General features: G+C 44.5%; 1 protein-coding gene across 5 annotated transcripts in view; it reads right to left on the bottom strand.

Annotated features, from left to right (window-relative positions):
- LOC127419672 (IQ motif and SEC7 domain-containing protein 1-like) overlaps positions 1–20,693 on the bottom strand; it is a 184,032-nt gene that overhangs the window by 41,755 nt on the left and 121,584 nt on the right. The gene's annotated exons all lie outside the window — the stretch shown is intronic.

Below are 20,693 nucleotides of genomic sequence, written 5' to 3'. Positions count from 1 at the left end.
AATCGACCAGAATGTCATAGAGATTGAGGATGCACTCTATTGACCTGGGACAGTAAGCTACAGTACTACCTAGCAACAACTCAGAACACCCTAGCAACCACCCAGAACACCCTAACAACCACCTAGAACACCCTAGCATCCACCCAAAACACCTAAGTGACCCTAGCAACAATCCAGAACTCAAAGTGCTTTACAAAGGGAGCAGGAGACTCTCTTCAACCACCCCCAGAGTTCAGCATCCACCTGAAAGATGCAGTGGCAGCCATAGTATGCTCACAACACACCAGCTATCAGTGCAGAGAAGAAAGATTAGAGTGATAGAGCCAATTCATGGATAAGGGCCAATGAGGGAGTTTGGTTAGGACACGGGGGTTGCACCCCTACTCTTTACAAGATTTTTTAATGACCACAGGGAATCAGGACCTCAGTTTACAATAAGGTTCCATTTGTTAATATTAGTCAGCAACATTACATAACATGAACTAACAATGAACAATACTTTTACAGCATTGATTAATCTTTGTTAATGTTAGTTAATAAAAATACAATTGTTCATTGTTACTTTATGTAAGTTCATAGTTGCATTAAATAATGTTAACAAGTACAACTTTTGATTTAAAAAATGTGTCCCTATATGTTGAAAATAACATGAATCAAGATGAATAAATGCTGTAAAAGTATCGTTCATTGTTATTTCATGTTAACTAATGTTAACGAACAGAACCTTACTGTAAAGTGTTAATGTTAATTTCAACATACAGTAATACATTTTTAAAATCAAAAGTTGTTTGTTAACATTAGTTAATGCACTATGAATTAACAATGAACAGTTGTGTTTTTATTAACTAACATTAACAAATATTAATAAATGCTGTAAAAAATATATTGTTTATTGTTAGTTTAAAAAAACAACTAATGTTAACGAATGGAACCTTACTGTAAAGTGTTACCATAAACTTTTAATATAATATCCAGTGTGAGGACATTTTACAACAAAAATAATGTCAACAGATCAAGTTCTTGAGTGTCCAGCATATTCAATCAAATATACTGAAATTTAAGTTACAAACATTCAAGTTAAGAAAGTTTGTTATTATTCAGACCATCATATACTGTATGTATTATTGCATTGCACATGTTCACCATACAAACTCAATAAAAGAGTTCTTTCACATCATAAGTGAGACATTTACCCTATATTTACTTAGACCTCATTCAGAGTCATATCTTCCAAATTTCCATGAGCATTACTCACTCACTCTTCCTCTTCACAGCATTATGACATGACTGTCTTCCAAAGAAAGAGTTTCTGCTCCCAAAGAAGTCCCATTTCTTCCTCTTATCTGCCATTAGAAGCAATGAGTTCAAAGTGCAGAGAGAGCTCCCAAATAAAGTCTGTCCTGATCAAACCAATCATTTACAAACAACTACATCACACATTGCGTAAAGCCATGAGCTCCTGCATGTTAATTATATTGATTGAATCAAGTATAAAATATTAAAAGTTCCTTCAACAACTTCCTGACTGCCGTTCTGACGCACAACCAGCACACAGTCATGCCTGCAGTCACATGCAGGTGTGTACTGTACATAAGACTGAGTAAACAGTTTTCAGTGAAACAGGAGACGCTGAGCTGTGGTGTAAACTAAGCACGCCTCTTTATGTAATGAACCAAAATACAGTAGATTGATGCAATGCTGGAGTAAAGTACTGTGTATTAGCTCTAATTAATTAAAATATCACAGTAAACAAAAAAAAAAAAAAAAAAACAAACAAAAAAAAAAAAACAAATCCTTACATTTATATAGCGCTTCTAGACACTCAAAGCACTTTACATAGTATAGGGGGGATCTCCTCAACCACCACCAGTGTGCAGCATCAACCTGGATGATGCGACGGCAGCCATATTGTGCCAGAACACCCACCACACACTAGATATTGGTGGAGAGGAGAGGAGAGTGATGTAGCCAATTCAGGGATGGAGATTAAAAAATAAACACAGCCGATCATGTTGGAAAATGTTTGTATGTATCTGAACATTTAAGTGCAATTTAAGCTGACAATATAATGTGAGGGGCATTTTCATTAGCACACACTCATACACACTGACATTGCCCTACTTCATCTTTATTGATAATTTTTAAATACATTTGACTATTAAAGTCATCCTGATTACAGTACAGAAATTATTTGTCCAGAGTTTTGAAAGGAATAGCACACCCAAAATTGAAAACTATGTCATCCTTAACCCACCCTCATGTTGTTTCAAACCCATTTGTTTTTGTGGAACACAAAATAAGATGTTATGGCATTATGCTAGTCTCAGTCCCCATTCGCTTTTCCCCATACAATGAAACTGAATGGTGACTGAGGCTGTCGTTCTGCCTCTCTTGTTTTTAACAGATGAAAGAAAGGCATATGGATTTGGAATGACATGAGGGTGAGTAAATAATGGGATTATTTACATTTTGGGGTTAATTATCTACTTTAAAGGAACAGTTCATCCAAAAATGAAAATTCTCTCATCATTTACTCACCCTCATGTCGTCCAAGATTTGTATGACTTTCTTTCTTCTGCAGAACACAAACGAAGATTTCTTGAAAAATATTTTAGCTCTGTGGGTCCATACAATGTAAGTGAATGGTGACCAAAATGTTGAAGCTCCAAATAGCACATAAACACAGCATAGAAGTAATCCATAAGACTTCAGTGGTTAAATCCATGTCTTCTGAAGAGATATGATAGGTGTGGGTGAGAAACAGATAAATATTTTAAGTACCTTTTTCTATAAATTCTCTTCCCTACCCAGTAGGTGGCGATATGCATTAAGAATGCGAATTGCCAGAAACAAAAGAAGAATGTGAAAGTGGAGATTGATAGTAAAAAAGGACTTAAACAAATTATATCGCTTCTTAACCCATAGCATTCTGAGATGATATTCTTCTCACCACAACTGTACAGAGCGGTTATCTGAGTTACCGTAGACTTTATCAGTTCAAACCAGTCTGGCCATTCTCTGTTGATCTCTCTCATCAACAAGGCATTTCCATCCACAGAACTGCCACTCACTGGATGTTTTTTGTTTTTGGCACCATTCTGAGTAAATTCTAGAGACTGTTGTGTGTGAAAATCCTAGGAGATCAGCATTTACAGAAATATTCAAACCAGCCCGTCTAGCACCAACAATCATCCATGCGATTATCTAATCAGCCAATCGTGTGGCAGCAGTGCAGTGCATAAAATCATGCAGATACGGGTCAGGAGCTTCAGTTAATGTTCAAATCAACCATCAGGATGGGGAATAAATGTGATCTCAGTGATTTGGAGAGTGGCATGATTGTTGGTGCCAGATGGGCTGGTTTGAGTATTTCTGTAACTGCTGATCTCCTGGGATTTTCACGCACAACAGTCTCTAGAATTTACTCAGAATGGTGCCAAAAACATCCAGTGAGCGGCAGTTCTGTGGATGGAAATGACTTGTTGATGAGAGAGGTCAACAGAGAATAGCCAGACTGGTTTGAAATGACAAAGTCTACGGTAACTCAGATAACCACTCTGTACAATTGTGGTGAGAAGAATATCATCTCAGAATGTTATTCTGAGATGCGGGTTGGCACTGTTTTGGTGGCACGAGGGGGGCCTACACAATATTAGGCAGGTGGTTATAATGTTGTGGCTGATCGGTGTGTTTTAGGGCTTCTGTAAGTTTAGTAATAGGAATAGCTTTAGTACTTAGTAAGGAAGTTCTAAAATAGTATTTTTGTTTATGTTTAAGTGTCAGTGCTTGCTATCAGAACGTACCACTTCTCAAAATGTCATGCACTTCTAATTTGTACAGTACATGTACAGAATAAAGACCGTAACATAGCATGTTTTTTTTTTTCTTTTTTTTTTTCTTAATTATGAGGTCAGAATTTTAAAATAACAAGGACAGGATAAAGTTATGAGAGGACTAGACACCAGGACTAGTTTAATGTCCACACACACACACACACACACACACACACACACACACACACACACACACACACATACATGGAGATGTAATCAGGACACAATGAAATTCACACATCTTGTATAATATCTCTCAAAACGCTTCTCATGCACCATCTGTGCTGGCAAACAACAACGCTCTGCTCACTCGTTGGTGCTTCTGAGCCCACATACCAGCACACCACTTAACATCCATACTGCCTTTTAAAATGTAAAACATTTCTCATGAATATTATTTCAGCTACACACAATAACACAAGAACTGAAAACTATTGCAAATGTATAATGTCTAAATAAAAAGCACAAATACAGCATGACAAATACAGTAAATGCAGTAGGGGACACCAGGGCTAGTTGTCACATTTTGTTCCAATAAATATTTCTCAAGTTTATTTTTGAAAGTCGATTTCTGCATAGACACAAACATTAAAGTATTGCCTACAAAACAATTCAAGATTTTTACTGTTATTGTCCAGGGGAAAAAGTACTGTACTCCCACTATATGGGGTAAGCTGGAATATGGTTCACAATGGAACCTGCCATTAGACAGCCTATTACAGTATTTAAACAAGTAAATAATTACAAAACACAAAATAATTTATGAAACAGCAACAAAGTAAAAAAGTAAACAAAATATCAAACTATGGTTCCCTGTCTGTCACTCACTCAACGTCACTGGGGCGGTAGAGCACAGGATGAGGCGGACGCTGAGATGGCATCCATGCTTACCCGGGCAGCTGTGAACATCGGGCTGAAGTGGAACCCTCCACCCTGCCCTGAGCGTTCGCAGCTGGATGATTGGTTTCTGGGCTTGGAGCGCGACTCATGGCCGTGCCCCCCCAGAAGCACTTTCTTCCCAGAAGTGCACGAGGAGCTAACGAGCTAAGAAGCTAGTCGTGGAAGGCACCTCTTTCTGTCTGTACACGCTTCGCGGGCTCGTCCATCCTGGCTACCCTCGACGGCGGAGTGGCTAAGGGATATGTCAAGCTTCCCCAGGTGGAGCACATTTATGCCCGCAGGGCGCAGCCACCTGGCGCGATTGACCAAGGCTCCCTTCCAAGGCCTGTAAGTTCCCTTCCTCATTAATGACGAAGGCTTACAAGGCCGCGGGTCAAGCCGCTTCCGCCCTGCATGCCATGGCCATCCTGCAGGTTCACCAGGCCAAGGCACTTAAAGATCTGCACGAGGGCAGGACCGACCCAGGGCTGATGGCGGAACTGCATACTGCGACTGACCTCGCCTTTCGTATGACGAAGGTCATGGCGCGTGTCCTGGGCCGGACGATCTTATGGTCCAAGTGCGGCACCTGTGGCTCAACCTTGCGGAGATGCATGACGCCGAGAAAGTCCGCTTTCTCGATGCACCCATCTCCCAAGGGGGGCTTTTTGGTGACACCATCAAGAATTTCACACATCAGTTCTCGACCGTGAAGAAGCAGACTGAGGCGATTAAACACATCCTGCCATGGCGCGATCCGGCCACCTTCAGGCCACCGAGGTCCCGCACCCCATCTGCTTCTCACCAGAGCTGTTCCCCTGTGGGGCCAGCCCCGGTTCCTGTACCATCGGAGCCCGCTCGCCGGCCTCAGAGAATAATCCTCCCACGGGAAGTCGGATCCACCTGCCCATCAGCTGGCCCCCAAGAACCCCAGACAGGCTTCGAGGTGGCTCTGGCACGGGCGACCCGGGGATGAGGCAACTGACTCCGACCGGTCTGGCCTGGGTGAACTCTCCAGCCCCACCATCACCCCTGGGCCAGCGCATGGTAAGTATTATATCGCCGGGTGCCCTCTGGGCCTCGGCGCCCACATGGTTGGTAAAGCAGCAGTCTCCTCATTCCCTGGGTCAGTGCACTCATGACAGCCAGGCACTGGAAGTCTTTCCGGTCAATCAGGCGAACGCGAGTACCTCCCATTCCCTTATTCTCCGGCGAGAGACAGCCGGTGAACAGGTAAGTGTGCTGGTCTCTGGGGCCACTCACCCACCCCAGTCACTGGCCAATGTTGCGGGTTGGCAGAGCAGCACGTCCCTCCAGGTGGGGCGCCTGCTCTGCCCTGTCATGAACCACACTGCCCGGGCACGGTAAGTCCAGCCGTCCCCCTGGTGCCTGCAGGTGCTCTCTTTAATTCTTTAGCACTGTCCGGTGACGAACGTGGCAGAGATGTATCGCCACCAGGCCCAGTACTTGTGGTATTCCCCTTTACAGGTGAGCCTGTATGCTTGGGCTCAGTGCTTCATGCGTGGTGATTCCCCTTTGGTAATCCCGTATGATGAGTTTCCACTGTTCTGTTTCCCCCTTAGGTGAAACCTGTGTTTCCCCTCGTCAGAGCTTTCTCTGTCTCGGCCACTGTGCTGCGTATCCTCTCTGTAGATAGGGTCCTCCTGTGGTATCATTCCATATGTGTACTCCCCGTTGCCAAGTCCATGTGAGGTATGCTCCACATGTTAACCTCCCTCCGGCAGGATGTGGCCTCCGTAGTGCTCTCCTTCCTGGAGAGGGAAGAGCACTTCCCAGCACTATTCTAGAAAGTGCTCGCGGGAGATTGCTTAACAGCAAATTGAGAAAGGCACCACCGGTAGCCTACTTGGGTAAGTGCCTCTCCCCCCTTAATGGGACTAGGGAGACGCCTTACCTAACTCGCTGGAAGGTCACAATGTGGTTGAGCGCTCACTGCGAGGCATGCAGCAGCTTGCCCATGTCCACTCTTCCGTGCCTCATGACACGGTTCAGCACCTGCGGCATTTCCTATAGGAACCCCTAGTGTCACTACATCGACACAACGTCTCGTTCCCTCCATCAGGGAACAGAGGTTACATCAGTAACTAAGACATTTTGCCCAACAAACAATGTATTTAATGGATTTTATAAATATATACTATTTAATACATACAGTATGTGACTTGCCCCAATGGAAAAATTACAATCTGATAATTATGAAAAATACTCTTGTCCTGAGAACATGCTGTAGTTCAACCTTTCAGTTAAAATCTACCTTCATTATATAGTTGACTGAATGTTTGTCAGTGTGGTTTTATAGTGTTCACATGTTTACCTAATTTATATACAAAAATATGATATAAAAACTTTAGTTAAGTTCATAAAAATCACAAAAATTATTGAGGAGGGTTTTGAACTAGGTGTTTGAAACCAACATACAAAACCTCTAGAGAAAACACACATTTGTTTAATTAGACTTGCAGAATCTGTATGATGTTTAGGATAATAAAAAAGTTATTAAGTCCTGCCCAGAAAAAACTGCATAACAGCATACCAGATATTTAAACTGACATTTATATGAGCATCAATGACTGTTTGCAGGCTTCTGTGATAGTTGTGTGTGATGTGCCCCGAGTGTCAAAGCTGGATCTGAACATAACTGAGCCACTGTCAAAAGTTCAGAACATGCAGGAAAATCAAAGAACATACAGTGCAAGGGTTATGTAAATTTACACCGATCAGCCACAACATTAAAACCACCTGCCTAATATTGTGTAGATCCCCTTCGTGCCGCCAAAACAGCACCAACCTGCATCTCAGAATAGCATTCTGAGATGATATTCTTCTCACCACAATTGTACAGAGCGGTTATCTGAGTTACTGTAGACTCTGTCAGTTCAAACCAGTCTGGCCATTCTCTGTTGACCTCTATCATCAACAAGGCATTTCCATCCACAGAACTGCTGCTCACTGTATGTTTTTTTGTTTTTGGCACCATTCGGAGTAAATTCTAGAGACTTGTGTGTGAAAATCCCAGGAGATCAGCAGTTACAGAAATATTCAAACCAGCTCATCTGGCACCAACAATCATGGCACGGTCCAAATCACTCAGATCACATTTTTCTCCCCATTCTGACAGTTGATGTGAACATTAACTGAAGCTCCTGACCCATATCTGCATGATTTTTTTGCTCTGCACTGCTGCCACATGATTGGCTGATTGGATAATCACATGGATGACTGTTGGTGCCAGATGGGTTGGTTTGAGTATTTCTGTAAGTGCTGATCTCCTGGGATTTTCACACACAACAGTGTCTAGAATTTACTCCGAATGGTGCCTAAAACAAAAAACATCCAGTGAGCGGCAGTTCTGTGGATGGAAATGCCTTGTTGATGATAGAGGTCAACAGAGAATGGCCAGACTGGTTTGAACTGACAAAGTCTACGGTAACTCAGATAACCGCTCTGTACAACTGAGTTGAGAAGAATATCATCTCAGAATGCTATTCTGAGATGCGGGTTGGTGCTGTTTTGCGGCACAAGGGGGACCTACACAATATTAGGCAGGTTTTAATGTTGTGGCTGATCGGTGAATGAGCAGAACTGTATATACAATATTTCTTTACAAGCACACTGCAGCCTGGAATAAACATGTTTTGTAAGGTGGAAAAAGTTTTTGTGATAGTGCTAAAACATGCTTTTGTGCTAACATGCAAGCATAGAACAAAGTTTTCAGTAACACAATATGATCTGCTGAAAAATGATGTGGGAAAGAAGTCTAGATGTAAAGTGGAGAGATTCCACATGACACTGTCATTAAAGATCTTACACATCTGACAAGTCAGACTGCATCACGTAGCTGTTAAATAGGGGTGTAACGATGCATCTATCCAATAACCAACAATCCAATGTTATCGATACAATGCGTAAATATCGATATAGACATTTTTTTTAAGATGTACCTTTATTTTAATACTCTCATGTCAGCCACGTCCATACGCATTTCCGTCAGGCGATGAAGCAACCTTATTGCATTCATTTGACTTTATGAGCACTAAATATGCTTTTCATGTGGGACATGCATGTGCGTGGGGTCTTTGAGGCCAAATTGTACGTCAGCCGGGCTTCCCGCGAAATGCGAGCTCCAGTGACAGGATCCGTGTGAGCGCATCAACCGGGGACTCCTTAAAATGTGAGCTCAAGTGACAAACACAAAGCGGCTCACATGCTCGATTAATTTGGGCTTCCATCGATATCGTTGCGCATGCGACACATTTGAATTTTACATGATAAATTTGCTATTTTAAAGTACCATGGAGCAGTTCAACTATCATGTGAAACATCTTGACAACACTGACATTCTGAACAGTACTAATGTGGAAAACAGAAATCACCTGCTCAGCTCCAGCATCAATTATACGACTTCACACATCTACACATCAACACCCTTACTAACATTTATCCCAGTTAACTGTAACAGAATTTTTAATTACAACTGTGGAAGTTGTAGCCAAGAAAACCGCAGATAGCACAGATAGTTGGAAACAAGTAATGGGTATGTAAATATTTTGAATTGGATTAAGCTGAAAAATAAGCTGTAATCAAACGAGTGATGATCACTTGTGTGTGACTTTATTTTTTATATTATTATCTGTATAATTTTTTCAACATCTGAAGTACCATATTTTGTTATGGATGTCCCAGTGTGTATAGAGAGCTAAATAAAATAATCAAGTACTATTTTGGTTGCATTTGAGGGTAAAAAAAAAATGTATTGTGTAAAATAGGCACATAATATTGGAATATCGATCACAGGCTCCTGAATCGAATAGTATCGTGGCAGACTTCTGCAAAGTATCTGCAAATATCGGATCGCAGGCAAAGAGAATTGATTTAAGATCGTATTGTGATGAAACGTCCGATTTACACCCCTATTGTTGAATAGGTTTTATAAAAATTAAAATTAAACCTTTAGCACCCTTGTTAAATAGATAAGTATTGGCATACAGATATCAACTGATAAAGATACATCCTCGGGGCTTAAACCGGAAGTGCATCAAAACAAAATGAAAAGCCCATTTTAAAGTTAACTATTGCATTTATAGTTTCCACATAAAAAACATGCCTTGTTTTATAATTCATAAAATTATAGCTTCTTCTTATTATTATTATTATTATATTTAATTTAGGGATGCTCCAATCAATTGGCCACCGGCCAATATTCATGTCATATGACTCGATCGGTAATTTGGCCGATTGCATAAACCGATCGCTCATGTCGCAAAAGACACGCAGCTCCTGTAAGACTTGAGCAACACTGTCATGGCATCATGGAGTGTGGGGAATACTGGCATATTGTTATAAGACAACAAACTTGATTCAGCAGTTTAAGGGATAGTTCACCCAAAGATCATTTATTCACCCTCATGCCATCTCAGATGTGTATGACTTTCTTTCTTCTGCAGAACACAAATAAAGATTTTTAGAAGAAAATCTCAGCTCTGTAGGTCCATACAATGCAAGTGAACGGGTGCCAAAATTCTGACGCATAAAAGTAATCCATAAGATGCCAGTGGTTAAATCCATATTTTAGAAGTGATATGATAGGTGTGGGTAAGAACCAGATCAATATTTCAGTCCATTTTTGCTGTAAATTCTTCTCTTTGTTCAGTAGGGGGCGTATGCATGAAGAACGTGAAAGTGAAGGTGGAGACTGACTGAGCAGAGAGGAGGATTTATAGTAAAAATTTACTAAATTACTATTGATCTGTTTCTCACCCACACCAATCATTGGTTCTGAATACATTATTTTAACCACTGGAGTCTTATGGATGACTTTTATGCTGATCTATGTGATTCTTGGAGCTTCAAAATTTTGGCACCCATTCAATTGCATTGATTGTATGGACCTACAGAACTGAGATATTCTTCTAAAAATCTTTATTTGTGTTCAGCAGAAGAAAGAAAGTCATACATATCTGGGATGGAATGAGGGTGAGTAAATGATGAGACAATTTTCATTTTTGGGAGAACTAACCCTTTAAGAACAATGCAGTGGGAGATGTCTGGCGATGGCAAATATGAAAAGTTTGTGTGCTGTGCTGATAATGTGGCATTTCACACGCAACAAGGCAAAGGGTAAACAGCACGAGCTACGAAACGGTCCTTATTATCGTACATGGCGGCAGCTTCTCAGTCTCCGCCGGTCATAGGCATCTCCGTAATATCGCGAGTTACAACATGTGGTGTAATTCAAACATCTTTATTAAATATCTCCAGATTAAACAGCATTAACAATAGCAACACCTGTAGTGTTCAGAAACATGTGCTCTTTCATCTCTTGCCCTCATAAGAGAGCGCTGTTCCCCTCATAAAAGTTCAAGCAGCAACAGGTGATGAACAATTAATACAATTGACCAACTAAATGAATAGACAGGGAAGGAATTTATCAATATAATAATTCTTTATACAATATTAAGATACCACAACACAATGTTTTAAATATAATGCAAAAATAAAATAGAAATACTTGGAAGAGGACAATTCAATAAATAGTGACAGTGTGCAGAAAGCTTACAAATAGCCAGTTATGACTGAGATCCTGATAAAAGATGAAATGATCAGTATTGGCTGATCAGGTGACAAAAAGATAGATGATCTGTATCGGCTGTAAAAATCCTGATCGGAGCATCCCTAATTTAATTATATTGCTTTTTTCTTACAAGAAAAGGCAGATTATGTGCTGCCAACTGTGGGTGGCTCTCACTCATCATCCATCAAAAACAGCTAAAAATACAATGCAAAAAGCTACTGTTTGAATCAGGATCCGCTTGTTGAGGCGACAATTTTTGAATGTTTAAATAAGTGCGGGATTTGAGTTACGCCGTAAAGGGGACACTAATTGTTGTATAAAGAATCAAAGGGATAGCTCACCCAAAAATTAAAGTTTTTAGAAGAATATTTCAGCTCTGTAGGTCCATATAATGCAAGTGAATTGTGACCAAAATTTTGAAGCTCCAAAAATCACATAAAAGTAATCCAGATGACTCCAGTGGTTAAATATCTTCAGAAGCAATATGATAAGTGTGGTTCCCTATCTGTCACTCGCTCGACGTTGTGTCGATGTAACGACACTAGGGGTCACTCTTGGGAGCCCGAGACACCTCTGGTCTTTGATAGAAGGCCAATGAAAATTGGCAAGTGGTATTTGCATGCCACTCCCCCGGACATACGGGTAGAAAAGGAGCTGGTATGCAACCACTCATTCAGATTTTCTCTTCGGAGCCGAACGGTCATGCTCACTGAGCTGAATTCCCACGACTGTTCATTCACCTCTGCTGGATCTGATGGCACATTTCAGCGGCTTCTCCCACCTCTGCACTGGTGCACTGCAGAGAATGCCCCTGGGCGCTTCGGCAGAAATAAAAAGAGTATATTTCTCTAAAAGAGTATATTTCTCTAAAAGAGTATATATCTCTAAAAGAGCGGCACACACGGAACATCTTTTATAAAGACACGTCTTTTTAAAGATGCTTTTCCTTTGTGTGTTATTCCTGGTTGCGCTCGTTATCTCTCACCTTCTGACGGTCACAATCACTGTCTTTCGTGTCTGGGCACTGCTCATGCGGAGACAGCGTTCGTGGATGTATCATGTACTCATTGCGAGAACATGTCCATGGAAATGATGCGGTCGCGGCTTGCCTTCGTAAGAAAGCAAGCCACCCCAGAGGCTCCCCGCCTCAGTCCTTCTACCACGGGTATGAGGCCAGCGCGGCTAGCACTGGGGGTAATTTGGGGACCCCAATGGGACCGCCTCTGCCGGGTATCCCCCCGCGGACCTCCCATTCCCCAGCACACTTGTCTGCCCCGATTGGGCTTCCGGATGAGTCCACCGGCTCGTCTCAAGGCGAGTTCGACCGCTTATTCGGAGCTTGTGAAAATGATAAGATCTCGAGCGCAGTATCGGAGAGCGGGCTCGTCCAGTCGGACGCAGAAGCCTCAGCTGGGCTCCTCCCTTCGGGTGCGGTCGCCCAGTCACAGGCTGACACGTTGATGATGACATGCTTTCCCGGGCAGCCGCTCAAAGCCACACCCCACCCCCGTTCCTTTCTTCCCGGAAGTGCATGAAGAGCTGACAAGGTCATAGGAGGCACTTTTTACTGCCCGGTCCCGATCTTTCAGCTTCCCCGCCCTCACTACCCTCGATGGTGGGGCGGCCAAGGGCTATTTGGCAAACCCCCCGGTGGATAAAGGCGCTCGCGGTGCACCTATGCCCGCAGAGTGCTGCCACCTAGCGTGGGCGCCCAAAGCTCCCGTCCAAGGCCTGTAGGTTTACGTCGTCTCTGACGGCCATGGCCTATGGTGCCGCTGGACAAGCCGCCTCCACCTTGCATGCCATGGCTCTCCTGCAAGTCCGCCAAGGCGCTAAAGGAACTGCAAGAGGGTAGTTCCGCCCCGGGATTGATGCAGGAGCTGCGCTTAGCGACCGACCATGCTTTCCGTCACAGCACGGCCTCTCGGGTGGGCGATGTCCACCTTGGTGGTCCAGGAGCGACACCTTTGGCTCAACCTGGTCAATATGGGAGAGGCCGACAAGGCACAGTTCCTTGCTGCCCCCATTTCCCAGGTTGACCAGTCCGGCGACAACGAGGACTTTGCCCAGCAGTTCTCAGCGGTGAAGCAGCAGGAGTTTATCCGGCACATCCTGCCCCAGCACGGCTCCCGCACCCCTTCTGCTCGTCGCCAAGGGTGTCCCCCTGCAGTGACTGCACCGGCTCTGCTGCAGCCCATCCCTGCGGCCCAGCCCCAGAATGGAGCCCACTGCAGGAATCAGACGCCACCCATCTCGCGGCCGGCAAGAACCCGCGAAAGGCTTCAAAGCGCCCCTGAGACGGGCGACCCAGGGACGACGAAATCCGCTGCTCTGGAGCTGGTAAGCAGACCACTCCATCCCCCGGTCGAGGGCCGGGAGGAGAATCTTTTGTTACCTTTGCATTTAATTGCGCTGCATGCCCAAGTGGCTGCAGTACCCAAGAGTTCAGCAAGAGCAGTTTCCTTGTCCTCTGGGTCAGGGAACCAGCTGTGGCACATAATCTGCCCCTGATGTGACAGTCTCCATGGGTCACGAGGACATGCCTCTTCCTCCCCATCCCAGGCTGTTCTGGGGGTGGTCACAAGGAGCCAGGTAAGTACTTCGATGTCCCTGAACTCAGCACGGCCACGACATGTTGTGGCACCTCAGGCTCCGCTCCGCCATGAGGCCCCACCCACCGGTACATCTGACGAGATTGTCCCTCCGGCCGAGATGAAGAAGAGGTTTTACAGCCCCTACTTCATTGTACTGAAAAAAGGTGGTGGGTTGCGGCCAATCTTGGACCTGCGAGTACTGAACCGGGTTTTACACAGACTCCCGTCCTAGATGCTGACGCAAAGACGCACTCTAGCGAGCATCCGGCATCAAGATTGGTTTGCGGCGGTAGACCTGAAGGACGCGTACTTCCACGTCTCGATTCTACCTCGACACACACCCTTCCTGCGGTTTGCATTTGAGGGTCAGGTGTATCAGTACAAGGTCCTCCCTTCTGGTCTGTCCTTGTTCCCTCGTGTCTTCACGAAGGTCGCAGAGGCAGCCCTTGCCCCGCTAAGGGAAGTGGGCATTCGCATTCTCAACTATCCCGACGGTTGGCTAATCCTAGCTCGTTCCTGGGATGTGTGGTGTGCACACAGGGACTTGGTGCTCTCACACCTCAGCCGACTAGGGCTTCTGGTCAACTGGGAAAAGAGCAAACTCAGTCTCATTGACGGCGCGCCTCACGAACGAGCACACACAGTTGGTGCTGACCTGTTTGAAGGCGTGAACAGCGGTTCCACTGAAACTCTTTCAGAGGCTCCTGGGGCATATGGCATCCTCAGCAGTGGCCACCCCTCTCGGGTTGATGCATATGAGACCGCTTCAGCACTGGCTTCAGACTCGAGTCCCAAGATGGGCATGGTGCCGTGGAACACATCGCGTGGTCATCACGTCGGTCTGTCACCGCCTCTTTAGCCCTTGGACCGACCTCACATTTCTACAGGCAGGCGTTCCTCTAGAGAAGGTCTCCAGGCGTGTCTTGGTCATGACAGACACCTCCAAAATGGGCTGGGGTGCTGTTTGCATCGGTCACGCAGCCGCCGGCTTATGGATGGGCCCGCGGCTGCGTTGGCACATCAACTGCCTCGAGTTGCTGGCAATTCTGCTCGCTCTGCGGAGGTTCCGGCCATTGATCCAGGGCAAGCACGTGTTAGTTCGGACAGACAACATGACAATGGTAGCATATGTCAACCGCCAAGGTGGTCTGCACTCTCGTTGTCACAACTCGCCCGCCGTCTCCTCGTCTGGAGTCAGCAGCACCTCAAGTCGCTGCGAGCCACTCAAATCCTGGGCGACCTCAACACTGCAGCAGACACACTGTCACGGCAGGTTACCCTCAGGGGAGAGTGGAGACTCCACCCTCAGGTAGTCCAGCTGATCTGGAGTCGATTCGGACAGGCACAGGTAGACCTGTTCACCCGCCAAGAATCCTCCCACTGCCTGCTCTGGTACACCCTGACCGAGGCACCACTCGGCATAGACACACTGGCACACAGCTGGCCCCCTGACCTGCGCAAATATGCGTTTCCCCCAGTGAGCCTACTTGCACAGACTCTGTGCAAGGTCAGGGAGGATGAGGAGCAGGTCATCCTGGTAGCACCCTACTGGCCCACCCAGAAGTGGTTCTCGGACCTCACGCTCCTCGCGAATTCCCCTGAGGAAGGACCTTCTTTGTCAGGGAACGGGCACCATCTGCCACCTGTGTCCAGACCTCTGGAATCTCCATGTCTGGCCCCTGGACGGGACGTAGAAGACCTAAGCGGTCTACCATCCGCAGTGGTAGACATGATCACTCAGGCTAGGGCCCCCTCTGCGAGGCGCCTGTATGCCTTTAAGTGGCGTATGTTCGCTAAGTGGTGTTCTTCCCGTCGGGAAGACCCCCAGAGATGCGCAGTCGGATCAGTACTTTCCTTCCTGCAGGAGAGGTTGGAAGGGCGGCTGTCCCCTTCCACCTTGAAGGTGTATGTTGCTGCTATAGCAGCACACCATGACACAGTGGATGGTAAGTCCTTAGGGAAGCATGACCTGATCATCAGGTTCCTAAGAGATGCCGGGAGGCTGAACCTCTCCAGACCGTGCCTCGTTCCCTCATGGGACCTCTCTGTAGTTCTTCAGGGTCTACAGAGAGCCCCCTTTGAGCCTTTGCAGTCAGCTGAGCTTAAGGCACTCTCCTTGAAGACTGCTCTCCTGACTGTGCTCACTTCCATCAAGAGGGTAGGAGACCTGCAAGCGTTCTCTGTCAGTGAAACGTGCCTGGAGTTCGGTCCGGGCTACTCTCACATGATCTTGAGACCCCGACCGGGCTATGTGCCCAAGGTTCCCACGACCCCTTTTAGGGACCAGGTGGTGAACCTGCGAGCACTGCCCCAGGAGGAGGCAGACCCAGCCCCGTTGTTGCTGTGTCCGGTGTGCGCTTTACGCATCTATTTGAATCGTATGCAGAGTTTTAGGATCTCTGAGCAGCTATTTGTCTGCTTTGGTGCACAGCGGAAAGGAAGCGCTGTCTCCAAGCAGAGGATCACCCACTGGCTCACTGATGCCTTAGCTATGGCATATCATGCCCAGGATGTGCCGCCCCCGGTAAGGCTACGAGCCCATTCTACCAGGGGTGTAGCGGCCTCCTGGGCCCTGGCCAGGGGTGCCTCTCTAAGAGACATTTGCAGAGCAGTGGGCTGGGCAACACCCAACACCTTGTGAGGTTCTACATCCTCCGGGTGGAACCGGTTTCATCCCGGGTAGTGGCACGCAATGCGGATAAGCCCGGGATAGCCGGCCGGGTGTATCGCTTGAACATAGCACCTTTCACCTCCTTTGAGCTGAAGATGTGCGCCATTAATTCCCAATAGTGTTCACAAACTATGTTCCCTGGTTGACTTCCTCCGAGCCCTGTGGCAATCGAGTTTTCGGAGAGACTCGCTGCCGGCCCAGTACACATGCTAACTAAGAGCCCTGTTCTGGAGTAGGTGATCCGCATGTGGCTGTTCCCTGTAAGGTAACCCCATGCGACGTATATCTCCCGCTAATTCGTTTCCCTGTTGGCAAACTGTGTCTTCTTTGGGCAGAGCCCCCTCTGCCACAGTCTCCATGTTTGCAGTAACTCCTCCCCCGTTGGGTAGGATCTACCATGAGACTTCTCCACATGATCGGCAAGACCATGTGACGTATTTTCCACTTAAATTTCCCCCTCTCTCTGGGTGAGGTGTGGTCTCCACAATGTCCTCCCCTTGGGAGGGACACCCCCCGACTAGACCTGGTCGGCCCAGTCAGATAATCCCCCTTTTTTTTAGGGAGTGAAAAAAAAAGAAGGGGAAAAGAGGCCACTAATGGGCTAGCCTGTCTCTATCTTTTGGGTAGTAGACTTGTCCCCAAAGGGCCGTTCGATACTCATAACTATGTTGGGGGAGGTTATGTGTTGGCCTGGTGCGCTGGCTACGAGGCACACAGTTGTCTGCCTGTCACAAACCGCCAGTTCACATAACATAGTTCTGTATAGGGACCCCTAGTGTCACTACATCGACACAACGTCGAGTGAGTGACAGATAGGGAACGTCATGGTTACTTGCGTAACCTCCATTCCCTGATGGAGGGAACGAGACGATGTGTCCCTCCTGCCACAACGCTGAACTACCCGCTGAAATGGCCGGACCTTGTCTCGGCTCCTCAGCATATAACCTGAATGAGTGGTTGCATACCAGCTCCTTTTATACCCGTATGTCCGGGGGAGTGGCATGCAAATACCACTCGCCAATTTTCATTGGCCTTTTATCAAAGACCAGAGGTGTCTCGGGCTCCCAAGAGTGACCCCTAGTGTCACTACATCAACAGAACGTCTTGTTCCCTCCATCAGGGAACGGAGGTTACACAAGTAACCATGACGGTAAGAAACAGATCAATACAAAAGTCGATATGGACGAAGAATGTGAATAGCCAAAAACAAAAGAAGAAGAATGTAAAAGTGAAAGTGGAGATTTATAGTAAAAAAGGAGTTAAATATTGATCTGTTTCTCACCCACACCTATCATATCACTTCTGAAGACATAGACTTAACCACTGGAGTCGTATGGATTACTTTTATGTTACCTTTATGTGCTTTTGGAGCTTCAAAATTTTGGTACCATTCACTTGCAGTATGGAGCTACAGAACAGAAATATACTTCTAAAAATCTTAATTTGTGTTCTGCTGAAGAAAGAAAGTCATACACATCTGTGATGGCATGAGGGTGAGTAAATGATGAGAGAATTTTCATTTTTAGGTGAACTATCCCTTTAAAATTATATGTGTTCCTTACCCAAAGCCATCACAAATAGAGGTGGAACGATTTACTCTGACAATGATTTGATTCAATTCCTAACAATTACGATGCATGCAGGTTTGCGGAGTGAACTCGGCTGCATGAACTTTCTTTATTTCAAAGTGCGCTTTCTTTCCCTTTAATCTTGCGTGCTCCATTCCGTGTCTGTTGCGAGAAGTTTCGTGTAATATGAGACAGACACATTAGGTATTAATATATAATGATAATCGATTCTTACATTTAGAAATTGATGCATCAATGCATTTTCCCACCCCTAATCATAAGGTATCGAAAGATCTAGGATACGACGCACAAGCAGCATGGATTCATTTTATGGTACTTTTATCATTTTTTGAGCCGCAACTCAGACATTCTTAAACTCCCTTTATGTCTCTCTACAATCAAAATTATGAGCAATAAGCAATGAATACATAAAGAGTACATTTTAGAATATAGCCTTGCGGATAAAGTACTGAAATCCTTCAAAATGTTTGAATACGGCATCAGAGTGACACTTAAAATATGGACAAAGGCTGATGTTTTGGCGATCCAGGTGACGGACAAAGGAGGACATTTTGATGGCGCAGCAAAAAGTCGTTATAGAGACATATCGTTATGAGAGTGTGTTACAACATAAGTAATCAATGATTTGGTCCATTTTCCCAAAAGAGAAAGTCTGTAAATTGTAAATGTGTATATCTGTTAAAAGTGAAATGGTGAATAGGAGTACACTAGCATACAGATGACTTCAAATCTAACTGACATGAAATAAATGTCACAAAAACTCTACATTTTATTTTTTTATTTGAGTGTTTGTGTTAAAGAGTGAGTAACTCAGACTCCTCTAGTAAAGTCATTTCCCAATCATAAGTCACTATAAAAAGGAACAGCTGTTGTATGATTGAGGGAAAAAGTGAAGAACACAGTTTAATGTGACAGGCCTTCAATACAGCTCCACAAACACATTGAACCACACAGCCTGATAAACACACACACACACACACACACACTGAATTGTGAATAGAGTTTCTTATAGTAAAACTTTTCAAACTCATATGCATTAACAGGAATATGTTCCCTCATGGCGCAAGTTATAATTGTTTCCAAATTTGCCAACTGGGCACAAATATTGTACATTTACTTCTAAAACTGTCTTTTACTGATGTTTTCCTCAGATTCAATGAAATCAAACAAGCAAAATCAATCTGTCAATTCAAACAATGTTGATAAAATGTTGTTTAACACAGCTCTCTGAGAAACGTTGACATTCTGCGTTCAGATTTTTGTACAATGAGCACTAAACTATATAATATATAATTGACTGTTGTCCCAGCCAATCGATTTCCTATATTAATAATAAAAAATAAAAAAAAACTCAATTTCAAGATTTCATGTCCTTTTATTAATTTATTTGGTAAGTAGTCGAGGAATAAGCATGATAATATAGTCAGCTGGTTATTATTGCAAATTAACCCTCCCCATGCAACTGTATATTTCCTCTTATTGCAGCATTTGTCAAGTTTTTATCAAATATTTCCCATCATATACATTTTCTGTCACAGTCACAGCTGAACAAGCAGACAAACACTGAGTAACAAGTAATTAAACAGAGCCATGTGATGAGATACACTGTTGCACACACGCACGTGTGTATGTGTGTGTGTGTGGAGGATGTGGAGGTGTGTCAGCTGACCCCCAAACCTTCACCCCATCTACACTGAGTATTTGACAAATAGCAGCTGTGGATAGTGTGTGTGCGTGTGTGGATAAGGGGGAGTTCCAGCATTCCAGGAACAGAGAGAGCATGAGTGAGTAACGTTGGACACGTTAATGAAGAGCAGACTTTAGCCCAGTGTGTGTGTGTGTGTGTGTGTGTGTTTGTGTGTGTGTGTGTGTGTGTGTGTGTGTGTGTGTGAGTGTGTGTGTGTGTGTGTGTGAGAGAGAGAGAGAGAGAGAGAGTGTGTGTCAGCGGTCTCAAGTGGTTTTCCATATGTGCCTGAAACACACCGCACACCAGATTACTCACTAGCTTTTACTGTTGGTGACGTGAAAACAGAGCAGTGCCAAAAGCAACATCACATAACACACATACTGTGGCCCCAAAAAGTATTTTAACACTGAAGTCAAACTTTAAATGTCTGAATGTCTTTACATTACGTTACACAATATAAAGGTAAATTGCATTTATTTTAAAGAACAACAGCAAAAGCATTTTTCATGGATAATTTTTCACAAAAAATGTTTATTAGGGGTGTTTTTCAAACTGCATTTTTGCACTCTTGACAGAGGTGTGTAGAGTAGCCAAAAACTGTACTCAAGTAAAAGTACAATTATTTAAAAAAAAAATTACTCAAGTAGAAGTAAAAGTGCTAACATAAATAATTACTTGAGTAAGAGTAAGAAAGTATCTAATTAAAAGAGTACTTAAGTAGTGAGTAACTTGTTACTTTCACAAATGACATAATGGACATTATCTACCCTATATTCCATTACATAATACATATTTAACATTAAATTCTGTCATGATTCACCATCGTGTTGTTCCAAAACTGTATGACT

Source organism: Myxocyprinus asiaticus, chromosome 29, assembly GCF_019703515.2.
Source record: "Myxocyprinus asiaticus isolate MX2 ecotype Aquarium Trade chromosome 29, UBuf_Myxa_2, whole genome shotgun sequence".
In the NCBI taxonomy this organism is placed as follows: Eukaryota; Metazoa; Chordata; class Actinopteri; order Cypriniformes; family Catostomidae; genus Myxocyprinus; species Myxocyprinus asiaticus.
Note: the sequence above shows the minus strand (reverse complement) of the source record. Positions and strands in the feature narration are given on the sequence as shown.